Source organism: Puma concolor, chromosome B3 (assembly GCF_028749965.1).
Source record: "Puma concolor isolate L17-30 chromosome B3, mPumCon1.1.hap2, whole genome shotgun sequence".
NCBI lineage: Eukaryota > Metazoa > Chordata > Mammalia > Carnivora > Felidae > Puma > Puma concolor.
In genome coordinates this window covers 31,625,863-31,651,067 of record NC_141672.1, presented here as the reverse complement: position 1 = coordinate 31,651,067, position 25,205 = coordinate 31,625,863, and the positions used below count along the sequence as shown (strand labels likewise).

At 40.4% G+C, this 25,205-nt stretch overlaps 1 protein-coding gene across 24 annotated transcripts in view; it reads left to right on the top strand.

The window, feature by feature from the left end:
• SIPA1L1 (signal induced proliferation associated 1 like 1) overlaps positions 1–25,205 on the top strand; it is a 366,004-nt gene that overhangs the window by 107,749 nt on the left and 233,050 nt on the right. For 11 of the 24 annotated variants that reach the window (XM_086709373.1, XM_086709378.1, XM_086709375.1 and 8 more), the window contains one exon: positions 4,545–4,637. The exons of the other annotated variants lie outside the window; for them this stretch is intronic. The gene's annotated coding sequence lies outside the window, so the exon portion shown is untranslated. The remainder of the gene's footprint in view (positions 1–4,544; positions 4,638–25,205) is intronic. 24 annotated transcript variants of the gene reach the window in all.

The following is a 25,205-nucleotide window of genomic DNA, read 5'->3' as shown; positions in this document are numbered from 1 at the left end:
TCAGTGGGGTGCTTACTCTTTGAGCCAGCCTGTTCCAAAGTGGGAGAGTTGCTGCTGGAGTCAGGACTGAGCGACTTTCTTGGTGGTGGTTGAAACCAAAGGGACACCAAGAAGGCTGCAGCTGTTTTGATATTAGGGTTTCGATCTTTGGTTTGCTAAAGCTCTGTTTTTAATTGCCATTGATAAGCAAGACACTGTCCCGAAGGAAGGGCTATATTTAGATTCTAGTTTTGGTTCCAATTCCGTAGCTCAGTGTGGATGATTTGATTGGCTGGGATAGAAAACTCCACATGGCTTTTGTTTTTCTCTCTGAACAAATGAAGTAACCTTCCTTCTCTTAGGAAGGGTAATTGAGATAATGGGTAAAATGCTACCTGGTGAGTAGCTTATTCCTGTGTTCCTAGGGAGTGGAATTCACCTCTGTGGGTCTCTAGGATATAATGAACGTTAGACCTAAGGCTACGCTTCCTGCAACGGGGAAGTCTCCAGCTCCTTTTTTTTGTTCAGATAGAGAGTACCTGGAAGTCATGGTGATTTTGATAGCAAACCGGGAAATATCCATATATTTAATTCCATCACAGGAACCAAGAATGACTTTCCTAGCAGAAAATGCCCACATTTTCTGTGTATGGTGCAAAGTCAGCACCACTGGCTCAGGTTTGGAGGCGGGGTGGAGAATGTCTCATCTAAGCATGACTTTTTTTGTGTTTATGGAGGTGCCAGTTTCCTGCTGCTTTTCTTTCCTTACTTGTTCTGCTGCCATGTGCTTTGTTGAAAAACTCTGTGTCATATGCCAGAAGACTGATGAAAAGTCTATGGGAGAAAAACCTTAAAGACTGAAAAAGTTCTCTGTCACCAGTTTCATTTGTTTTGTGAACAGGAAGAAGACGTCTGTTGTCTTATTTTTTATCAGGGGACTGTATTTTTCTCAGATCTTCTAGCTTAGTTTTTAATCTTAACAATGACATGTGTTCAGTGTAAATAATGCAAACAAATAAAAGGAAATTAAAAAAATAAAGTAAAAATTACCCAGATCCTAAACCCAACAGTATATTTTAACATTTTGTTAAATACCCTTATATAATTTTTCTGTACACCTACAACATAAAAATATTTTTATATTCTGTTATGTTTCTGTTTTGGGACTTCATTGATTTTTGGTCAGTCCTATAACTGATGTCGATAGATTTATTTCTCAGGATATACATTTATAGCTAGAGAGTATTTCCCCAGGTTTCTGTACCCATTTATGTAAAATGCTCTAAAATCTTTGTAAGAGGAGGAGGCCATTAATTAAGCATAACTTCAGAGAAGTTATTTAGTCTGGGTTGCCAGGTTTTTCATATAGTTATGTGTAAATAAATGATGACTAAGATTTCTTAAACAATACTGATGAAAATTTTTCTAGAGTTATTGTACACTTGTAGCATGTTTAAATGTATACTTTGGCCCCAGGAATTTATTTCTAGGAATTTGTCTTAGTGAAATGGAGAGCATGTACAAACATGTCTGTACCACGCGTTCACTGCAGCATTGCTTAAGGTAAAAATTTGGAAATTATGTGCAGTAATTTATGGCTCTATTCAATACTGTATCCAGCAATGCGTCCATAAAAATGTACATCCTAAAATATTTGAGAGAAGGGAAAATAGTCATGCTATAATAAGAGAAATGCATGTTAGGAATTGTACACAATGCCAACTTTATGAAGAAAAAGCGCTCTATTCCTCCAAATATATTTATTATTTTATACTTAAATATATAGATACATGCACTCACAAATAGTTTGATGTTTTTCTTATAAATAAAAAAAAATGAAGTGTAACATGCATACAGAAAAGCACACAGACTCTAAGCTTTCTACGTTGATAAACTTTTGTAAACTCAACACATATGTGTAACCATTACCTAACTTAAAAATTAGAATATTATCTAATTCTAAAAGCTTCCTCATGTATTCTCCCATTCCATCACCCTTGCTCACCCTCTTTCCCCAATACAAGGAAAGGTGACCACTGTTGTGACTTACATCACCATGGGCTAGCTGTGTCTGGTTATGAATTTTATAAAAATGGAGTAATACGGTATGTACTCTTAGTCTGGTTTCCTTTGCTCAATATTATATTTGTGGGTATAACAGGTTTTCTCTCTCCCCATGTAGTATTCTGACATGTAACTCTACTGCAATTTATTTATTTATACTGAACGTGTTTTGTGTGTGTGTGCGTGTGTGTGCAGTTTTTGCCATCACAGCTAATGCTGTTATGGGCCCATTCTGTATGTGTTTCTTGGGCACCGAGGTGCACATTTCTGTTGGGCATCTATATCTAGGAATGGGTAACTGGGGTTGTGTTATGTGTTTGTTCAGTTTTTGTAGCTAACACAGAACATTGTAAAGTAGTTATACCAGGTCACCGTTGTTAACAGTGTTCGAGACTGCCAGTGGCTCCACATCTTCACCAACGCTTACTTTTAGTTTTTCCTTTTAGCCATTCTAGTGGCTGTGGGGTGGTGTCCATTGTTTGTTTAGATTGCATTTTCCTGAGGACTAGTGAGAAATTGCGCTTTGACCTGAATAAATTCCCTTCTGAGGAAATCTTATGTTATTAAATCTTGTGCTAATCAACTTCATGTTAGCAGTAACAGAAACGGTTACCTTCCTCTGGCACCGAGGGCGTGTTGTACGCCCAAGTTCTTCAAATCGCCAGACCCGAAGTTGATTCTTCTGGATCATTTAAGTGGGGCAGTCATTAATAGATACAACTTGTCATGCATCCAAATTGTGCTGCTTGATGATCCAGTTTATGTGATTTTCTGTTCTATATTGAGCAAATGTTTGACACTGTGAAATATTTCAAGTTACCTATTCGTTTTACATCATGACTGATTAAATGTTGGCCAAAGAATTCAATTTAAGAAATCCGAAAGGGAAAACTTTTGGGCTTTCGTGTGCTGGTTTTCTTTAGACCTGTATATCAAGAATGACTCACCCCGTTTTTACTCAGAGTAACTTTTAGAAGAATCTCACTCTACAGTAGAAAATTGCAAGTAAATTTAATGCAGATGGAAAGTGGATTTGAGACTTAAGTCTGGGTCTAATCGCTACATGGAATATCTGAAGAAGACTGGTAGTCTTGGCATCCAGTTCCTGGCTTTTAGTATTAACTTTTTTTGGATCATAAAAGGAAACTAAGACATCCTTTAATTATCAAATTACTGGTCTTAGAATAGGGAGACTTCATGGTAGAACTTCAGTCTGCCATCTTGAAATAACACTGGTATTGAGCAAGTCCTGTGTACCCAGGCTTGATGCCAAGCATTGTCATGTTTTCTTGCTGAATCCTCACCAGTAGTGTGAAATATGTAATGTTACACCTGTTTCATATATGATGAAGTTGAGGCCTTGAAAAAGGCCACATGATGAGTAAATGTGAGGGGCAATTTCCTAACTCTGATTTTATGATTATATGATGGAAAATCGTAGTATTTAGGACCTTTGGTTTAAGTTGAACAACTCTGTCAACTCTTTAGATGTCCTGGGGGTACCAGTAACATATAAAAATGGAGTGCTAGTGTTTGAATCTCAGATGAAGGCCACGTAGGGTATGTTATGGAGAAAATTGTTCTTCTAGCCTCATTCTCTCTCATACTGTGCCGAGGTTTTCAAGTAATCACCCTGATTAAAGACACATTTTTCAGTAAACGCTAATACCACCAGTAGAGGTGATGAAGTTAGAGAAATTTATGGCCAAGCTTCAATCTTAAGGGAACAAAAGCATGCATTTGTTAATTTGTTTTGAACGCTGCAGCTCCTGCAGGACTCTCTGTCCTAGGTAAATCATATATGAACCAGCTCCCAAGGGACCTGAGTTCTTATGGAGATCTAAGACATATAGGAAGGTAACCTTAATACGAGGTAGAAAGGGCAACCGGTATGAGGTATTTAGCCTGGGGCAAAATGCCGCAGGAATTCATAGCGGATGACAACTTTCAGCTGAAGTCTATCAAGAAACGCTTTCTGGAGAAGGTGGCCTTGGAACTACCTTTGATGGGGAGACAGAATATGGATACTTCGAAATTGGTTTCTGGTTCTGGGCAAAGCTACTACATAGTTTATCTTTTTATGACTGTGAATAAATATGCTAATTAAATGAGTACTGTAGATAAAATTTGAGAATTTTACCCTATCAACAAAAAATGGTATGTGTTGTAAAACCGTAATGTTAAGGATGAAGCTTAGGCAAAGCCCCTTTTACTTTTAGCTCTGGCCTCACCTACTCGGTGTCACCCCCACTTACGGCCCTTCTCTGCCCTCTCACTGTGGAGGTTCAGAAACGTGTGCTGCATGAGACGGGACATCCTAGGCCGTCCATGCCTTCTTTACACTTTTCATAGATGCTCTTTTCCCTGCAGGATTGCCCTTATTATCATGTTAATATTTGTCAGAGCCTGGCACACATCCTTTGTGAGTGGAGCACGAATGAAGAATTAAATGAAATAGAATGTTGTGCTTTGTACTAAGTTCCTATTTTTATCACGCACAGGTACTTGCTCAGTTAGTTGCAGCCTGCCCCAGAAAATCATTGTAGTGTAACTGCAACAAGCTGGTTTACAAGCAAGAGGAGCTGAGTGTGCAGGTTTGTGACTTTACGTGAAAATGGTTTTACCTTTAGCTATGATTGTAGGTGTGCCATTGTTTGACCACATGAGTGATTCCTGTAATGGCTGATTCTAAAATCGTTGTTTTTGTTTTGTTTTCCCCCTCATCCTTTCTCTTAAATTGTTTGGATCGGAAGAAAAGGAGGAGAAGGGCTTATTCTCACTGCCTCAATTACTCATTTAAAATTTAAAATTCTATTGACTTTCCACAACACTGTTGAGACCACAAGATAAACTTCCTAAACTAGAAGGCTTTAATTGGCATTTTTTATGTGATGAGATTTTGTTCTCTTATAGCCTTCTAGTAATTCAAAATCCTTACTGAGGAAATTTTAGGTACAATAATAATAGTTAATCATTATTGAATAATTTGTACCCAGAAGTTTGCCAGACTTTTGCCTTCATGATCTTATTTAACCTCCACATCATCCTATGAGATGTTGAGCAACATCCTGATGTTACTTGTAAGGCTAACCGATTTTGACAAGATTACATCACTCGTCAGTGGCTGAGCTGGGAATTGAACCCACATCTGTTTGCTTCAGTGCCTGACCCACTGTGTTAAATTGTTCTTCCCTGTTTTTTTCTGTGTATTTATGCTTCTCTCCTCACATTTTATGGTGATAGGATACATCCTTGTTTTAGCTTCAAATGATATACTTCAGTTGTCCCTAATCCTTTATGTAACAGTATTTGTTGATTTGACATCTTAGCTACTTTGGTCAAAACACTTTCATTTACTATGGTGTTGACGGTACTTAGAAATTGTGCGGTTTTCCCCTTTAGCAGTTGACAGGGAAAAAGGTAGGCTATTTCGTTTTCACATGTCGTATCCTTTTTTAACTGGTAGTTTAAACAGGTTCTAATAGTCCTCTGAGACAGAACCTTGGAGTTTAGATAATTCTTTCACTAGTTTGTATGAAATAGCATCTCAAGTCAGTGTGTGGTGTAACTGTGCAAGAGCACAGTGCGTGGGTAGTAGCGAAGCGGCCCTTGCACACTGCCGGGCAGAGAGCAGAGAGAAGGGTCAAGCAAATGAGAAAGTACAGGGACACAGTAACTGACCCAGCGTGCATAATGTGTTTAGACTGCGTTAGAAAAACTGTCAGTAAAACCCTAAGAAAGAGACTCTTAGCTCCAGAGAACAAACAGGGTTGCTGGAGGGAGGCGGGTAGGGGGATGGGCATTAAGGAGGGCATTTGATATGATGAGCACTGAGTGTTCTATGTAAGTGACGAATCACTAAATTCTTCTGATGAAACCAGTGTTATCCTGTATGTTAAGTAACTGGAATTGAAATACAAACTTGAAGCATAAAAAAAAAAAAAAACAAAAAAACTTAACAGAAAGTGTCATAATTCTTATTGTTATAAGTAGTTAACATCTACGTTTTAAAACTATCAATTTCACATCCTGTAATGCTACAGTGGATAACTATTATATATTGGTCTGCCAGTGCTTGTGGGGTAGGGTGGTATGCTTTGCCAGTCTAACATGTCTAGACAGAACCAAATGTATGATTATATAAAATCACAGCTCAGGGATTATGGTTGAAAAACTTTAATGATTATTGGCAACTCCATGCTATTTCATATTACTTTGCATCCTTCTTTTCATGGCCTAGTGCCGTAAAAGAGTTAAAGTTTATTTTTAGGCAGAACAGAAAATGTCTAAAATGTGATATGATGTGAATCTAGTTTCTTAAGTAAAATATATTTTCCATGCAAATACATGTTTCTTGATTTGGAGAATTGAATGAACCTAAGTAAGAATGATCGCTTCCAGCATTAAAATTGGATAGAAGCTCTTTGAAACCAATCTAAGAACAACAAAACCACTACTTTAAATCCAAATTAGTTTTAAATGTGTGTTGACTGGCACTGTGTCCAGGGTATTTTTTAGGAGTTCAGACTGTCCTGTATCTGTTTAGTTTTTATTTCCTGTCTTCTCCCTCAAGTAGTCTTCTGGGCAGTCTAGCTGCTAGCCTTTTCTTCTTTGCAGGAGAGAAATTTCCAGCATCTTCTCTTCCTCTGTGGAGCTGTCTCCTCCCACACAGGCTATTATAAACAAGCTACAGCGAACATCTTCTTACTGAGTGCAGGGGTTCCTTGCAGAGCCCACATACTGTTCCTTCTTTTTTTAGATTTATATTTTGCCCTGATTTTCCCCAGTTTTTTTTTTAATAATGTCATTGGATAATCAAAAGTTTTATATAGGACTAGATCTAATGTATCAATTTTAAAAAGTGGTTATTCCTGTGTCGTAGGAAGCCTTTGCCTGCCCCCTCACCTTGAGAATATTCTGTGTTTTCTTCTGAAAGCTTCATGGTTTTAGCTTAGGCTTAGGTCTTTGTTCCACGTTGAAATGATTTTATTCACGTGCCATCTTAGTGATATTCATTCTTTAAGAGAGATATTACCTCTATTTTATAAGTGAGGATTTTGGCTCTCTGAGAATTTGGCACTCTAGCCATTGCATGTAATAGTAAATTTGATTTATAATTTTAGAACCTTTTATAGATGATCATGATGAAACTATATGGTAGGTCGTATCTGTATATACCATTTTGCTCTAAACCTTTTTGAGATGTATTTCCATTGTCACAAAAAAAACCCCACATTGTTGCTAACAAACAAATGTTCTTTTGGTGACCATGGTTATCCCCATAAAGAAACCAGAGGTGTTAAGTGCGGAACAAGACTGCAACCTTGATGTTGCGTATATTTTATCGGGGAGAGATGTAGTGTTTATGTACAAATGTCCTGTGAAGTTGCCTGGTGTGATTTGCCTGTTAAGGTACTAAATCCTCTTGTGATAAGAAATTGATGTGAAATGATCAAATTGACTCAGCTATTTAACCTGGCCTAATTACTTGTTTTTACTAGATACGGTAAGGGGCTCAAAACTGCTATCAGCGTTCAGATGTCTCAGGGTTATGGCTTATTCCTACTACTTAATGCCTCTCTCTGACATTGTAGTAACATCACTAGTTCCAGCATCTAAGGCTCAAGAGAATTTTCAGCGACCGATGTTTCGTTGAGGGTCTGTGTTTTGAGTGTTTACTAGGTGCTAGCTGTGCTGCACGCATCGTATTTCTCACAACAGTCTCTTTTTCAAGCACAGGTAAAGAGAGACTTTCACAGTACACACTTGGGGGTCATGTGGGGGAACCCACTCCAGTTCTCTAGTAAATCTGAGTGGCGATTTCGCTCAAGTCCTTTCATGTGTCTGGGTTGAAATAAGTAACACTACAGTGTGCTGGTGATTCAGTCAATTCTGAGATACGTGTGGAGTCCTCTGGGGGAAGACAAGGGGCTCCCTGTATTGGATGTGAGAGGTACGCAGAGGTGAGCCGGACAGGAGGAAGCTAATGTTACTCTTAAGGAAGCTTCACCCTGTCATTGGACTGCCCTCCATTAGAATGTATGATTAAACACATTGGAAGCTTGCTGTTGATTGGGGAGAAAGACTGTCCTTTGTTTTGAGCTGAGCAGATGAGCATCACTAAGACTGTTCACATGCATCACTTAAGGACACTGAGATTCCCTCACAAAGCTGGTGTTGCCCCTGCTGCAAATCGGGCTTGTGTCTGCTGGAAGGGAAACGGGCCAGGTTCACAGCACTCTTCCAGAGTGGCCTTCTCACTAAGGAAACATTAGCTTCAGTTGTTAACTCTCAAAGAAAGTGGGACAGTTCTCAGGCTGCTCTTTATTTGTATAGATAAACAACAGGCATTTAATGGAGCCATGCTGAAAGCAACAGTAAAAAAAGTCGCTGTGTTCTAATTGTAGCCTCTTAGCAAGGTTATGTTAGTTTTTTTAATCTAAAAATTCTGCCTAAGTGGAGATTTCTGTGCATTATGAACCAAATTAAATCCTTTTTTTTTTTTTTTTAATTTTTTTCAACGTTTTTTATTTATTTTTGGGACAGAGAGAGGCAGAGCATGAACGGGGGAGGGGCAGAGAGAGAGGGAGACACAGAATCGGAAACAGGCTCCAGGCTCCGAGCCATCAGCCCAGAGCCTGATGCGGGGCTCGAACTCCCGGACCGCGAGATCGTGACCTGGCTGAAGTCGGACGCTTAACCGACTGCGCCACCCAGGCGCCCCAAATCCTTTTTCTTTAAATAGTATTTGTTCTGCCAAATGTTTGCTACTCTTTCTGATTAAAATGGATTAAAATGGATGTTTATAGTCTCAAGCACATTGACCAGTTAGTTTTTACAAACTCTTCTATACTGTGCATAGGAACCAGATTTAATGGACTTAGTTATTTGTTCTTTCGGTATATTTTGAGAACGATTTTCTGCTTCATATTTGTTCTCTTCATTTTGATTGAGTGAAGTTTTGCTAAGTGCTTTTGATCTATAAATCAGTTACTGATACATGTAAGTAGTTCATAATTTTAAGGAAGTAAGTGAAACTGACTCTGTCCTACAACTCACAGACGAGGTTTTAGAACATTTCTGCAGAAAAATTTTCTGGCTGCAACACTTTTAATTGTCATGTGAAACCAACCATAGATTTCATTGCCATCTCAGTGTCCAGGTTATGTCAGCAGTAATGACAGTTGGTAGGTGATTCTTTGAGTCAACACCGTGTGTGGGTATTTACAAACCACCATTGGATGTTGCTGTGTCGAAGTGAGTGTTGACTATCATTTATAGGTAGAGAACTTTCTTGTCTTTGTACATACTAGGTTATCTGAATCAAGTAATATTTGCTTAGCTATTTATATGTTAATATGTTTAAAAAGAAACTTCTCTACGAAGAGGCATTAATCATTCACTATTTGTTTGATCAGATGATGGCACTGGCATTCTATTGTGTAATCATAAAATAGCTTGGTCATGTTTAATGCCAAGAGCAGATGCACTTCCTAGTATAAACAGCATGCAAAGCCCAAATCTAAATGTGTTATTTAGGAGCATATTAAAATCATTGTATTTTTTGTGATTTAAAAAAGTAACTGCGGATTGCGTTGTGTCAAATTAAAAAAATGTGATTACTGCCACAACTTAAAATCTGAAGAAGCAAAATCTGGCCCATATGTTTTCAAGTATAATGTGTTATTCTTGCAGACTATGTCATGCATAGAGGTTTAGTGCATTAACTTCGGAACCAGGCTGCCTGGATTCAGATCTTACCTATACCGCTTACCAGCTCTGTGATGTTGGGCAAGTTACTTAATCTCTCTGTGCTTCAATTTCCTCCTTTGTAAAATAGTAATCATAGTGATAATAGTATGTACCTTGTTAGGAGAATGATACAAATTAATATAAAGTGCTTAGGACAGTGCCTGGCACATAGTAAGGACAAATGAGCAAGACTGTAAAGCGTGAAATAGGTAGATGTGTGCGTTACAGGAGCTTCTCCTACAATCAGTCCCAGTTCTTTTAAACTAAGTCAGTGATGGGGCGCCTGGGTGGCGTAGTCGGTTAAGCGTCCGACTTCAGCCAGGTCACGATCTCGCGGTCCGTGAGTTCGAGCCCCGCGTCGGGCTCTGGGCTGATGGCTCGGAGCCTGGAGCCTGTTTCCGGTTCTGTGTCTCCCTCTCTCTCTGCCCCTCCCCCGTTCATGCTCTGTCTCTCTCTGTCCCAAAAATAAATAAATGTTAAAAAAAAAAAAAAAAAAATTAAAAAAAAAAAAATAAACTAAGTCAGTGATGTCTTGATCAGTCAGTGATACTTGTGGAATAGCTTTCATGCTACATATTAATCTAGATTCCCTGGGGCTTACAAAAGGAATAAAAAGCATGGTTACTACTTTGAAAGCTTGCATCATACTTACATAGGTACCCAAAAGGAGATATACACAATTGAGTATTATATAGCAATGTGTAAGTGAAAAAGTGTGAATCTTTTACAGTAAAAGCAGAGGGGGAATGAAGAAGTATAAAAGGTGAATTTTGACCTTAGAGGGCAGGTGGTTCATTTGGTTGAGTGTCTGACTCTTGATTTCAGCTCAGGTCATGATTTCATGGTCATGGATCGAGCCCCTCATTGGGTTCCTTGCTGAGAGTGGAGCCTGCTTAAGATTCTCTCTCTCTCTCTCTCTCTCTCTCTCTCTCTCTCTCTCTCTCTCTCTCCCTCCCTCTCCCTCCCTCCCTGCCTCCCTCCCTCCCTCCCTCCCTCCCTCCCTCTGTCCCTCTCTCCCTTCCTCCGTCCCTCCCTTCCTCCGTCCCTCCCTCCCTCCCTCCCTCCCTCCCTCCCTCCCTCCCTCTTCCCCACATGCTCTCTCTCTGTCTCTGAAATAAAAAACAAACAACAACAACAAACAGAACCCTTCATCATGCAGTGGATGAGTTCACACACATCATGCTCAGCCCTAGCCAGGAGATTGATGTGGTTAGGTGAGTAGGAGCTGGGGGGCAGATGGGTGGCTGGCCAACCTTGACTGCCTCCGTGGCTCTGGCCCTGAGCTAGTAGCAGCGGCTGGGGGTGCCTGGCAGGCCCCTTACACTGTGTCAGGGGAGCCCCATGATGTGATACCACAAGCTTTGTAAACACCAGGGTATTTAGATCAGGATAGGGAAATGATAAAGCCGGTGAGGTGGTAACATGACTTCATACCTTTGAGAAGTTTACCTTGGGGAGCTTTGTAGCTGCGGTGGGGGGAAACTTCCATTACTGCAATTTATAAAGAACCTTTGGACAGCTGAATATGAAGCCAAACGCCAGGTGCCAGATTATAGACACCCAGCTACACTCTATCTGTACTAGAAAGTCACAGTGGATTCTAATAGGGAAGGGTTTGTAAAAGAAGGAGGAGCAGTTAGCAACAACAGCTTCCTGCAGTGACTTTGGGATTTTTAATCCAGGCAAGGAGACTTTTAGTTTCTGTCTGCTGTGGATTATTCTCTGGCACTTAAGCAGTCTCCAGACTAGCTGTGGGCTTTTCAAGTGGCTGTGCAGCTGGGGACACTGCAAGAAGCCTCTTACATACCTCAAAATGAAAAAATAAGCATCTCTGATATTAGCCAATTCTGCTCTCCAAATACTTGCAAGAAATGTACATAATCACAAGGAGGAGGTCTGCCTGTGGTGATCATTTGGTGGAGCTGCTTGTATGTCATTAGATTTATGTGTTCTCACGATCTTGGGTAAATTTTGTAAAGGTTTTGGGACCCTAAGGGTCATATCTGTAAAATGAGGGTGTTGGGGTAAGTAGTCTGTTGTCATGCCCAAGGCGCGAATACTGTGTGTTTCAAAAGGGGTTGGAAGATTTTCTTCTGGTCTTCCAACTATACGTGGAAAACTTTGTAGAGGAGTGTGAAAGTTTTGAGGAGCTCTTTTCACTCAACAGTGTTTATCGAAGACTGTGTACCCGAGACTACTCTGGGGGGCTGGAGATAGATCTGTGAAATAAGTTGGGGTCCTTCTCCTCTAGACATCCCCTTACATTTTAAAGAGAGGGAATATATTCACAAACACACGAAGAAGTGCTAGGAATTACTATCATGTTGGATGCGGAGTTAACAAACGGGAATAGTCAAGGACAGCAGCCACTTGGCCTGAGTGGATGGTGGTGGCAGCTTCTGGTCTGGTGAATGGAGCAGATCTGGGGGGTGAGGCATCCGCATTCTGCTCTTTGACATGCATCTGGAGTTTCAGATTTGAGAGTCTTCACTGTGTACTTGGTATTTGAAGCTTTGAGACAGGGTGAATTCAGCTGATGACTGAATTTAGAAAGAAAGGGGCAAGAGATGGGGACCAAGCCTGGAGGTTGGAGGTTGGTTGTAGGAGAGGGAGCTCGGTTGGCTGCTCTTGGCTTCCGTTGAGCAAGTCTGTTCAACGCTAACACGTGCTCTGCTCTTTCCCTGAGCTCAGGGACTACCTGTGTCTGTGTAGGTGTATACTGCCCCTACATATACATGGAAAGCTTAAAAAATGCCTCTTAACACACAATACTCCGTATTTGCAAAGGGCTGAGAGACGAGAGCTCTCTTGGGTGCCTTCCGTCTCCCTTTCTCCTCCTCCCGCCAGGCTCGTTGAGGCAGCCACACTGTGGGCTCTCAGTCCTTCTAGGTCTGCTGGTTGAGTTGAATGTTGATCAAGAATTGGTTTCATTTTTGGGGCGCCTGGGTGGCGCAGTCGGTTAAGCGTCCGACTTCAGCCAGGTCACGATCTCGCGGTCCGTGAGTTCGAGCCCCGCGTCGGGCTCTGGGCTGATGGCTCGGAGCCTGGAGCCTGTTTCCGATTCTGTGTCTCCCTCTCTCTCTGCCCCTCCCCCGTTCATGCTCTGTCTCTCTCTGTCCCAAAAATAAATAAAAAAACGTTGAAAAAAAAAATTTAAGAATTGGTTTCATTTTTAACAAAAGCCCGTTTTGGTCAGTCGTACTTGTTATTGTGTAATCACATAATAGGAAATTGTATGTAATTTGACTAAATGTATTGTTTTTCTACAAAAATATGCTAAATACTTTTCAAGGCTTCCAAAGGCAGGCCTCCAAAAAGAATGCTATTAAGTTAGGTATGGTCATGGCAACTCTAAAGGAATGGGGGAGTAGTTAAACTTCTGTAAGGATTCTCAGCTTGTTTCCTGAAGGCCTGCGAGTGTGTATTCCATTCTAATAAAAAAGGGAGATTGGGAGTTGTGGATGATGCTTTTTGCTTGTGATTTGCGTAAGAATGACTAGCCTATAGTCAGTCTGGAGGCCTGTTATTCACGGAAAAGACATTCACTCTACTTCAGGAAAATGGTAAAAGACTGTACATTTCAAATTAGATGGCTAAGCTGTGTGTGTGTGTTGAGGGGTCTCTGCTAACTGAGCCTTTCCAGCTTCTAAATCAATTATCATCCTGTTACCTTAGGTCAGTGGGGTTTTACCGGGTGGACTTTGTGAAAAGCAGTCTGTTGTGCCAAAAGCCATCAAAAGGCTCATGTCCTGCTTTACCACTTCTTGGGCTTGATGGCAAAAACGTTTTTCTTTTTTATTCATAAAAATTTATGTTGAGGGATGTTGATCACTTTTATTTTTGTAATGTAAAAATTAGATGTACCCTATCCATCAGATAGTGTAAACTGGTTCAGTTGTGACTTGAACACGTAGAAGACTGTTACATGATGGTCCGGCATCTGAGTTTGGAGGAGCCCTGAACTACATGGAGAAATGTGCACAGGATGATGTGAAACTGCAAAGGGTACAAAGCATTTTACACGATCTCTGAAAACCTGTGCCACAATATTAAGAGTTTACCTCTGGGTGGTAGGGTTGTGGGCGACTTCTGAGTTTATGTTTTATACTTTAAATTTTGTAGTTTTCCACTTGTGTTATTTCTGTAATTACATAGTACTTTATTATATTACAGCAGTGGATGATTTGAAGCTTTAACAAAGAGGCCTTTTGAACTTGGTTGCTGTTGAGAGGTAGTACGTCATAGAAGGGCTTAAGTAAGAGGGAACATGAATAAAACAGTAAAAGTTACTTTTCATCTTTGAAATAATTATTAACTGCTTATAATTAAAAATACAAACAAAATTACCTTTATTGTTATATAATGTACATACCTATATAAATAATTTTAGTGTTCATCTGTATAATAATAAAGATGACATAATATATAATTAACATGTTAGTATTTATAAGTATACAAATAAAAGTGGTTTTAATTAAAAAATTTTTTTTTGTTTTTAGTCTTTATTTATTTTTGAGAGAGAGACAGAGCACAGACAGGAGAGGAACAGAGAGACGGAGACACAGAATCCGAAGCAGGCTCCAGGCTCTGAGCAGTCAGCACAGAGCCTGACATAGGGCTTGAACTCACGAGCTCTGAGATCATGACCTGAGTCGAAGTTGGATGCTTAACCTACTGAGCCACCCAGGTGCCCCATAAAATTGCTTTTAATCTCCATGGTTGTTATTAATAATTTACAATAGATATTAATCTTTATAATAACCAAGTAAGGTGAACAAATTAGAATTTTCCTCCTTTTAGAAACAAAGAAATGGAGTCTCAGAGAGGGTCATTTCCCTACCCCAGGTTACGTGGTTGGTAACGGCAGGTTTTGAACCCAGGTTTTGTGATTCTGAATCTGTTGGTCTTTCTGCTCCTGGCAATGTATTCCAGTCTTTTCTCCAGCAAAGTTAGGTATGGAAAGAAGTAGTAATAGGAATCTGGCTAAAAAGTCCTAAACTGAGGAACCGCTTGTGGGTAAAAGGTTAAATAAACTGGGTGAGGTACAAGTCTGTCTTTGAAACAAGAACTTGAGGGGCGCCTGGCTGGCTCGGTCAGTGGAACGTGTGACTCTGGATCTCCGAGTCATGAGTTTGAGCCCCACGTCAGTGGGTAGAGCTTACTTAAAGAGAGCAGAAATGCTATCAGAAGGAGCCTAGGTTTATGTTTTCCAGAAGGGGTGCATGTGTTGGGGAGCAGGAGGAAAATAGTAGAGCTGTTATTAAGCAGTTCTAAGAAACTAAAATTTACTGACATTCAACATCGGGGTTGAAGCTGGGACCCTTGTGTAGGTCCTGTGTCAGACAGTGAAGTCTCCCGTTTGGGGCGCAGCTGACCCGGAGCTTCTTGTGTGGGACTCCCTCGGGGCTGGGGGTGCAGAGGGGCCCTTCCTCTCTTGTTTGCTGTCAGCCTGTTGTGACTTGAGGCATTTGGTCAGTAGCCTTATGGGTTGTGCTAATCAGCTTTAATTAACATGGGAGCTATAAAATTGATACCTGGCTTTAAAAGATTCCTACAAAGAACCAGAGGATGAAGGTCATGTTGATAATGCAAACCCTAATGAGCTGTGAAAAATTGGCAGAGCTGAGACTTCTCTCGGTACCAGCTATTATCAACTATGAAATGAACTGAAGAGTGAATTTTGTCTGAGAAAATTGTTTTCCTTTGTGGAACGATGGTGCAGTTACAAGACTCCTCCAGAGGAGGAGGTGTTGTGATGCAGGGGTGTCCTTAGTGCTTCCGGGGAACAGCAGATAACATCCACCAGGGGTTATGGTCCTTTTCTTAGTAGAATTTCTTTTTACATTCTTCCTATTCAGCAGGCATTTCTTGAGTATCTCTTAGGTACCAGGCACCAGCTAGAGTGATGAAGAAGGCAAAACCTTAAGAAGCTCCAAGGCTCACTCTCAGGGCGCCTGGGTGGCTTAGTCGGTTAAGCGTCCGACTTCGGCTCAGGTCATGATCTCACGGTTCGTGGGTTCGAGCCCCGCATCAGGCTCTGTGCTGACAGCTCAGAGCCTGGAGGCTGCTTCTGATTCTGTGTCTCCCTCTCTCTCTGCCCCTCCCCCACTCACGCTCTGTCTCCCTCTGTCTCAAAAATACACGTTAAAAAAAAAAAGATGTCAATCTTGTGCCATAATTATAGACTGAGAGTATTTTAGTTGTAAGGGATTTGTGGAGTATCTCAGTCGACCCTGTTGTTGTTTAGTTAGGACTTCTCTGCCACGCACTGCACGCTGATGTACCTGTGCCGTCGTAATACCTAGGAGCTTTCGAAACTTCTCCCCTGAGAAATTGTGTGGTGTCCTCACATAATGGCATCTAGTTTTCCTTTCTCCATTTGACTGTTTACAGTTACATTCTTAGTCCTGATTTTCTAACTTGCATTTTTGCCCGGAGGCCTTGCTAATATATTCCAGCCTGGAAAAAAAAATGTTTTTTCAAACTTCTCTCTAAATCATGTAAAATGAATGAGTTTTCCTTTAAAAAAATAATGTGTGTGTGAATTCCTGTGTACTGATTTTATTTTGAAGTCAGAGTGTCTTTGTTGGCTGAGACTAATACAAATAATAGATAATACCCCAGAAAGGAGAGCACAGCCATAGTGGCTCACTTAACATCGTATCACTCCAGATATCAAATAGAAAGCCATGTACCCTGTGTGTGAGTCAGGTTCAGTCGTTTATTGTCAAGCTGATTATTTTTCAGCATATAAAGAACCCCAAGAAGTACTACTTTCTTTTTGTTTAAGTAGGCTTCACATCTAGCATGAGGCTGGCCCCCGGGACTTGAACTCATGACCTTGCTATCAAGACCTGAGCTGAGCTAAGAATTGGACCCTTAACCCACTGAGCCACCCAGGTTCCTCTAAGAAGTATCACTTTCTAAAAAATAATGTAATGTATACTTCAGGCTTGAAATATTATAATCAAAGCAGGCTTATTAAATGCTCATCTGTTCCTCTGTACTGTTCTCAAGCAAGTTAAACTCATCAAGGAAGAGTTTCTCCCCTTTAGAAATATCCAGACTCAACCTTACATTTATAATTGAATTATTTTTGTAATACTGGGTGAGAGCAATGTTATCTGAAAGTTTAGTGTATCTTATCCCCACCCCCTTTGGTGGTGATGATGGTGGGATATTAGATCAAAAATTAAGGTTTCCCCAAGATTAGTCATAACGAAAACATAATGGTCATAACCATAATTTATGGCAAATTATGTTAGGAGTAGAAGAAAGGGAATTCAACTATTTTAATGCTTCTGTAGAGAGAACCTTTGAAAAGTAGGGAAAATTGAAAGGAAAGAAAACATTCACAGCTTCATCATTAACAATTCTATTTTAAGAATACTTTTTGGGATGCCTGCGTGGTTTAGTTGGTTAAGTGTCCAACTCTCGATTTTGGTTCAGGTCGTGATCCCAGGGTTGTGGGATCAATCCCCTGTGTTGGTGTGGAGCCTGCTTAAGAATCTCTGTCTCCCTCGCCCCTCCCTTGCTCATGCACTCTCTTTCTGTCTCTTAAAAAAAAGATACTTTTTAAAGTAACACAGTTTTGATTCCTTGACACTATTGAGTGGCCAGCACTAAATCATGTAGGGCCTACTTGGAAAGGAGAGGGGTGTCACTGAAAGTGGGACGGGGTGACATCTGGATTAACTCTTTTAATGGTTACTGCTTTCTTTGAAATAGGTGAAAACGACTCCATAAAAAATGCCTTGAGGAAATGGAAGACTAAGCTGTTTTGACAGAAATAGTGCAGAGATGTGTCTTTAAAAATGATTTTATCACGGCACTGTAGTCCAGGGTTGGATCATGTCAGCTTAGCAGTGGCGGTCAAGAGCGGTCCGTCCCTCTGCTCACCCGTGGAGTAGAGCAGCAGTTCTAACGAGGCGTGTGGAAGTTCGGGCCGGGCTCGGGCACGCTGCGCACGCACCCGCCCATTTGTGGCGGTAATGATGGCAGCGTGCAGGTGTTCTCAGTGAAACTGGTTTCCTGGACCTTTTCCTTTTGTATACATAGTCTTCGAGCTTTGAAACAAACTGTATGTGCCAGTGCTCCCTGTTGAGGAAATGGGGGTTTGTGGAAACCCCATGTGGCCAGAGATGGGACCCGGTGGTAGTGGGCACCCTTTGGATGGCTCCAAGGTTCTGCATCCGGTTCCCTGATGACTCGCCTGCTTTGCAGCACCAGCATCTCCAAATCCAGATGCCTGAATGACGAGAACTGTTGGCTCCTGTTGAGTATTGGTTTCCTTGCTGTTGAACAGTCCTAGTGTGTGTGTGTGTGTGTGTGTGTGTGTGTGTGTGTGTGTGTGTGTGATTGAACAGTTAACGTTAGGAAGAACTAGTTTTTTGGTGTCTATTGAAATGTTTTATAAATAAACTTGGCTTGAATAATATTTAATACTCCATGTTCCATTGTCTGTAAAACCCATTTCTGTGGTTATATTCAGTACAGTTATTTACACAATTTAGTTATGCAAAGATGTTGTTGCAAATTTCAGATATTTTTATGTTGGATAAAAGATTAACCTGGGTTAAAATTGCTTTTGTTTTGCGTTGTTTTGTTTCATTTGGCTGTACAAGTTCTGTGAGTTTTAACACACGTGTAGATTTATTCAACTGTTCCACAGCTGCTTCCTCCCCTCCGAAAGTGTCCTTATGCTACATTCTCTCCCACCCCCTAAATCCTGGCAACCACTGATGTGTTCTCTACCTCTGTAGTTTAGTGTTTGCAAAGATGTTGTTTAAAGGGAAGCATGTGGTGTGGAATGTTTTGAAGCGGACTTCCTTCTTTCAGTGTCAAGTCTTCCCAGGGGTGGGTATTGATAGCATATTCCTTTTAATCCCTGAGTACTATTCCATCGTGTGGAAATACCACTGCGTGTGTGTCCATTAACTCACTGAAGAATATTTGGCTTGTTGTGATTTGTGGGTATTACAGGTAGCGCTACCTATGAGGCTTTTAGTACAGGTCTCTACATGAACACATGCTTTTCTTTCGGGTAAATACTTGGGAGTGGAATGGCTGGGTTATGTGGTAGGCGTACATTTAACTTTGAAAGAAATGTTAACCATTTTCCAGAGTTAACCATCAGTTTGTATTCCCAGCAGCGATGTTATTATCATCATTACTGTTCGTTTCAGGTGCCTGACATCCTTGCGAGCACTGGATATTATCAGTAATTTTTATTTTAGCCTTTCTAGTAGAGATGTGAAGTGGTATCTCACTGTGGTTTTAATCTGCATTTCCCTAATGCTGATGAACATTTTCTCATGAGCTTGCCTGCAGTCATTTGTATACTCTTTTAGGTAAAGTGTGTGTTCAGGCCTTTTTTTTTTTTTTCCTTAACTGAAGTATAATTGACATTCAGTGTTACTAGTTTCAGGTGTACAACATACTGAGTCAAGAATTATATACTTTAGGAAATGCCTCAGTAAGTGTAGTTACCATCTGTCACCATAAAAAAAATTGTTACAATGTTATTGACCATCTTGACTATACACCCTCTGGTGTACTTCTCATTCCTCTGATTTACTTATTCTGTAACCAGAAGTTTATGCCTCTTAATTCTCTTCATCTGTTGCGACCACCACACCACTGCTCCACCATTGGCAACCACCAGTTTGTTCTCTGTATTTATGAGTCTGTTTTTGTTATTGTTGTTTGGGGGTTTTTTTTGTTTTTTTTTTTTTTTTAGATTCCACGTAAGAGTGAAATCATATGGTATTTGTCTTTAGTGAATTTATTTCACTTGGCATAATAGCCTCTAGGGCCATCTGTGTTGTCACAAATGGCAAGATTTCATTCTTCTTGATGGCTGAGTAATATTCCATTGTATATGTATACCGCCTCTTCTTTATCCATTTATTATCACTGGACACTTAAGTTTTTTCCAATCTTAGCTGTTGTTAAAAAGGCTGCAGTGGGGCGCCTGGGTGGCACAGTCGGTTAAGCGTCCGACTTCAGCCAGGTCACGATCTCGCGGTCCGTGAGTTCGAGCCCCGCGTCAGGCTCTGGGCTGATGGCTCAGAGCCTGGAGCCTGTTTCCGATTCTGTGTCTCCCTCTCTCTCTGCCCCTCCCCCGTTCATGCTCTGTCTCTCTCTGTCCCAAAAATAAATAAACGTTGAAAAAAAAAATTTTAAAAAGGCTGCAGTAAACATAGGGATGCATCTGGCTTTTTGAATCAGTGTTTTTGTTTTCTTTGGGTAAACATCCAGAAGTAGAATTACTAGATCACGTGGTATTTCTGTTTTTTTCTTTTTTTAAGGAACTTCCATACTAGTTTCTATAGTAGCTGCATCAATGTACATTCCCACCAACAGTGCATGAGAGTTCCCTTTTCTCCATATCCTCACCAACACTTGTTATTTCTTGTCTTCTTGATATTAGCCATTCTGAGTGGTGTGAGGTACTCCCTCATTGTGATTTTAATTTGCATTTCCCTGATGGTTAGTGGTGTTGAGTATCTTTTCATGTGTCTGTTGGCCATTGTCGTCTTTGGGAAAGTGTCTATTCAGGTCTTCTGCCCCGCCCCCCCCCCCCCCCCCCCCCCCGCTTTAAGTTTGCTCGTTTATTGAGGGACAGGGAGGCAGGGAGGGAGGGTGGGAGGAAGAAAGAAAGAATATGAGCAGGGAAAGGGCAAAGAGAGAGGGGGAAAGAGAGAGAATCCCAAGCAAGATCTGCATTGTCAGTGCAGAGCCTGACGTGCGGCTCAAACTCACAAACTGTGAGATCATGTCCTGAGCTGAAACCAAGAATTGGATGCTTAACCAACTCAGCTGCCCGGGCGCCCCTCTGCCCATTTTTAAATTGGAGTGCTTGCTTGTTGGTATCAAGTTGTAGGAGTTCTTTATGTATTTTGGATATTAAACTTTTGGTCAGATACAACATTTGCAAAAATCTCCCATTCAGTAGGTTGACTTTTCATTTTGTTGATAGTTTCCTTTTCTGTGCAAAAGGGGAAAAAAACCCTTTTAGTTTGATGTAGTCCCAATTGTTTATTTTTGCTTTTGTTTCTGTTAATGGAGGAGATAGTTCCAGGAAAATATTGGTAAGGCCGATGTTTAAGAGTTTATTGCCTATATTTTCTTTTGGGAGTTTTATGATTTCAGGTCTGACATCTAGGTCTTTCATCCATTTTGAGTTTATTTTTGTGTATAGTGTAAGAAAGTGGTCCAGTTCATTCTTTTGCATGTAGCTGTCTGATTTTCTCAACACCATTTATTGAAGAGATTGTCTCTTCTGCACTGTATATTCTTGCCTCTTTTGTTGTAGATTAATTGACCATATAAGTGTAGGTTTATTTCTGGACTCTATTGTGTTTCATAGATCTGTGTATCTATTTTTGTGCCAGTACTATACTGTTCTGATTCATTGTAGCTTTGTAGTATAATTTGAAATCTGGGATTATAATAGCTCCAGCTTTGTTCTTCCTCAGGGTTGCTTTGGCTATTGGGGGTCTTTTATGGTTTAATATAAATTTTAGGATTATTTATCCTAATTCTCTGAAAAATAGTATTGGTATTTTGATAAGGATTGCATTGAAACTGTAGATTGCTTTGGGTAGTATTGAAATTTCAACAATATTCTTCCAGTCTGTGAGCATGAAATATCTTTTCATTTATTTGTATTATCTTCAGTTTCTTTCATCAGTGTCTTACAGCTTTTACAGTATAGGTCTTTTCCTCCTTGGTTACATTTATATCAAGGTTTTGTGTTTTTTCGTTTTTGTTTTTGTTTTTGGTGCAATTGTAAATGGGATTGTTTTCCTAATTCTATTTCTGCTAGTCTTTTATTAGTCTATAGAAACAACACATTTCTGTATTAATTTTGTCTCCTGCAACTTTATTGAAGTCAGTTTATTCTAATAGATTTTTGGTGGAGTCTTTAGATTTTTCTGTATATAGTAATCATGTCATCTCAAATAGTGAAAGTTTTACTTTCTTACCAATATGAATGGCCTTTCTTTTCTTTTCTTTTCTTTTCTTTTCTTTTCTTTTCTTTTCTTTTCTTTTCTTTTCTTTTCTTTCTTTCTTGTCTGATTGCTGCAGCTAGGACTTCCAGTTTTGTGTTGAATAAAAGTAGTGAGGTGTACATCCTTTTCTTATTCCTGATCTTAGGAAAAGGTGTCAGCTTCTCACCATAGAGTATGATGTTAGCCCTGGGTTGTTACATTGAGGTATGGTCCCTCTAAACCCACTTTGTTGAGGCTTTCAATTATGAATGATGTTGAATTTTGTTAATGCTTTTTCTGTATCTATTGAGATGATTATGTCATTTTTATCCTTCATTTTTCTTTTTTTTTTTTTTTTTTTTTCAACGTTTATTTATTTTTGGGACAGAGAGAGACAGAGCATGAACGGGGGAGGGGCAGAGAGAGAGGGAGACACAGAATCGGAAACAGGCTCCAGGCTCTGAGCCATCAGCCCAGAGCCCGACGCGGGGCTCGAACTCACGGACCGCGAGATCGTGACCTGGCTGAAGTCGGACGCTTAACCGACTGCGCCACCCAGGCGCCCCATCCTTCATTTTTAAAAAAAAAAATTTTTTTTTTTCAACGTTTATTTATTTTTGGGACAGAGAGAGACAGAGCATGAATGGGGGAGGGGCAGAGAGAGAGGGAGACACAGAATCGGAAACAGGCTCCAGGCTCTGAGCCATCAGCCCAGAGCCTGACGTGGGGCTCGAACTCACGGACCGCGAGATCGTGACCTGGCTGAAGTCGGGCGCTTAACCGACTGCGCCACCCAGGCGCCCCTATCCTTCATTTTGTTAATGTGCTGTGTCATGTTGATTGATTTGTGAATATTGAACCATCCTTGCATTGCTTGAAATAAATCTTACTTGATCATGGGGAATGATCCTCTTAATGTATTATTGAGTTTGGTTTGCTAATACTTGTTGAGGATTTTTGTATCTATGTTCATTAGGGATATTGGTGTGGAATTTTTTTTTTTTTTTTTTGTAGTGTCTTTGTCTGGTTTTGGTATCAGGGTAATACTGGCCTTATAGCATGAATTTGGAAGCATTCTTTCCTCTTCTATTTTTGGGAATAGTTTGAGAAGAAAGGGTATTAATGCCTCTTTAATTGTTTGCTAGAATTCACATGTGAATCTGTCTGGTTTTGAACTTCTGTTTGTTGGGAGTTTTTTGATTACTCATTCAGTTTCTTTGCTAGTAATCAGTCTGTTTGGGTTTTCTATTTCTTGTTTCAATCTTAGAAGTTCTTTTTTGTTATTGTTTTTGTTTTAAGGAATTTATTCATTTCTTCTGGGTTGTCTAATTTGTTGGTGTATAATTTTTTTGTAGTAGTCTTATAATCCTTTTTATTTCTATGGCATTTATTGTAACTTCTCTTTTGTTTCTTATTTTGAGTTCTTTCTCTCTTGTTCTCTCTTTTTATGAGTTCAGCTAAAGGTTTATCAGTTTTTTATTTATCTTTTTGAAGAACCAGCTCTTAGTTTCATTGATCTTTTCTATTTCTTTTTAGTGTTTATTTATTTTGAGAGAGAGTGCATGCAAGCAGGGAGAGGGACAGGGAGAGAGGAGAGAGAGAATCCCAAGCAGGCTCTGTGCTGGTAGAATAGAGCCTGATGCAGGGCTCGATCCCACGAACTGTGAGATCATGACGTGAGCTGAAATCAAGAGTCAGATGCTCAACTGACTAGCCACGTAGGCGCCCCAAGCTGTCAGCACAGAGCCTGACGTGGGGATCTAACCCACAAACGGTGGGATCATGACCTGAGTCAAAACCAACTGAACCATTCAGGCGCCCTCTGTTGTGTTTTAAATCTGTGTTTTATTTATTTGTGCTGAAATCTTTTGCCTATTTTTACTTATTTCTTTTCTTGGTTTAGTTTTCATTTTTTAAAAAAATATATTGTGGATAAAAATTCTTCATTCCTTATGTATTTTTCCCAGTCTGTACTTATGTCTTCTTTCTCTTAGTGTTTCTCTCAGAGCAAGAACTCTTTGCCTAATCCTATATCCTAAAGATTTTCCTTTGTTTTCTTCTAAAGGGTTTATAGTTTTACATTTTATGCTTAGATCCATATGATCTATTTTGAATTTATAGTTGTATAAGATCTGAAGTTTAGGTCATGGTTCCATTTTTTGCATAAGGATATCTACTTGTTTCAGCACTGTTTGTTGAAAAGACAATATTTTCTCCAGTGGTTTGCCTTTACACCTTGGCCCAGATCAGTTGGCTATAGTTGTGTGGGTCGATTTCTCCAGTGCTTCCTGTTTCTCTGAGGTTCCCTTTTTTAGTCCTCCAGGCACAAAGATGGGGGTTTAGAGTGGGGCAGGGTGCTTCCTGTGAGTACCTACATTTTGGACCAGGACACAGGAAGACAGCAAAAAGGCAGCAGACATTTGCCCTTATATCTGGAGAGCGTAAGTCCTCTGAGCAGTGAGGAAGAAAGTTTCCTATCCCTCGGAGGTTTAGGTGACTGTTTTCCTCTGCCCACTGCCACCTTGTGATTACGTTGGCCTGGGAAGCAAGAAATTAGAGAAATAAAAAGGAAGAAAAGTGAGGAATTTCTCCCACTCTCTGGGGTATCAGGAATCCTTTTTCCCCACTTCTTAAGCTAGAACTTGGAGCTTTTCTAGATGTTCCCCCTCTGTCTACATCTTGGTGCTCATTTTCAGGTGTGTGGCTGCCTTGATTCCAGCCTGGAGGATTTTGGAGGAGAAAAAGGGGAAATTCGTCACTGGTTTGGTGTTACTTTAAGTTTTACACTACCGTGCCCCCCCATCAGCCTGTTATGGTCATTTACTTTTCAGAACCTTCAAAGAGCTATTTCTTACACTTTGTCCAGGTGTTATAGTTGCATTCGGTGAGAGACTGGAGTGTGCTTTCTTCATCTTACCTGGGACCAGTCTCCCTCTATTTTTTTTTTTTTTTTTTTTAATGTTTATTTATTTTTGGGACAGAGAGAGACAGAGCATGAACGGGAGAGGGGCAGAGAGAGAGGGAGACACAGAATCGGAAGCAGGCTCCAGGCTCTGAGCCATCAGCCCAGAGCCCGACGCGGGGCTCGAACTCACAGACCGCGAGATCGTGACCTGAGCTGAAGTCGGACGCTTAACCGACTGAGCCACCCAGGCGCCCCTCCCTCTATGTTGTTTTTAAATACAAAACCTGGAGTACTGTTTTGGGCAAGTTACATAAATCTTAAAACAATAAGTATTCTGTGGACAATTGTTTTTTATAGACTATTGTTTTTTTAATGTTTATTTTTGAGAGAGAGGGAGACACAGAGAGGGAGGGTCAGAGAGAGGGAGACAGAGTCCGAAGCAGGCTCCAGGCTCTGAGACATCAGCACAGAGCCCGACGCGGAGCTCGAACCCAGGAACTGTGAGATCA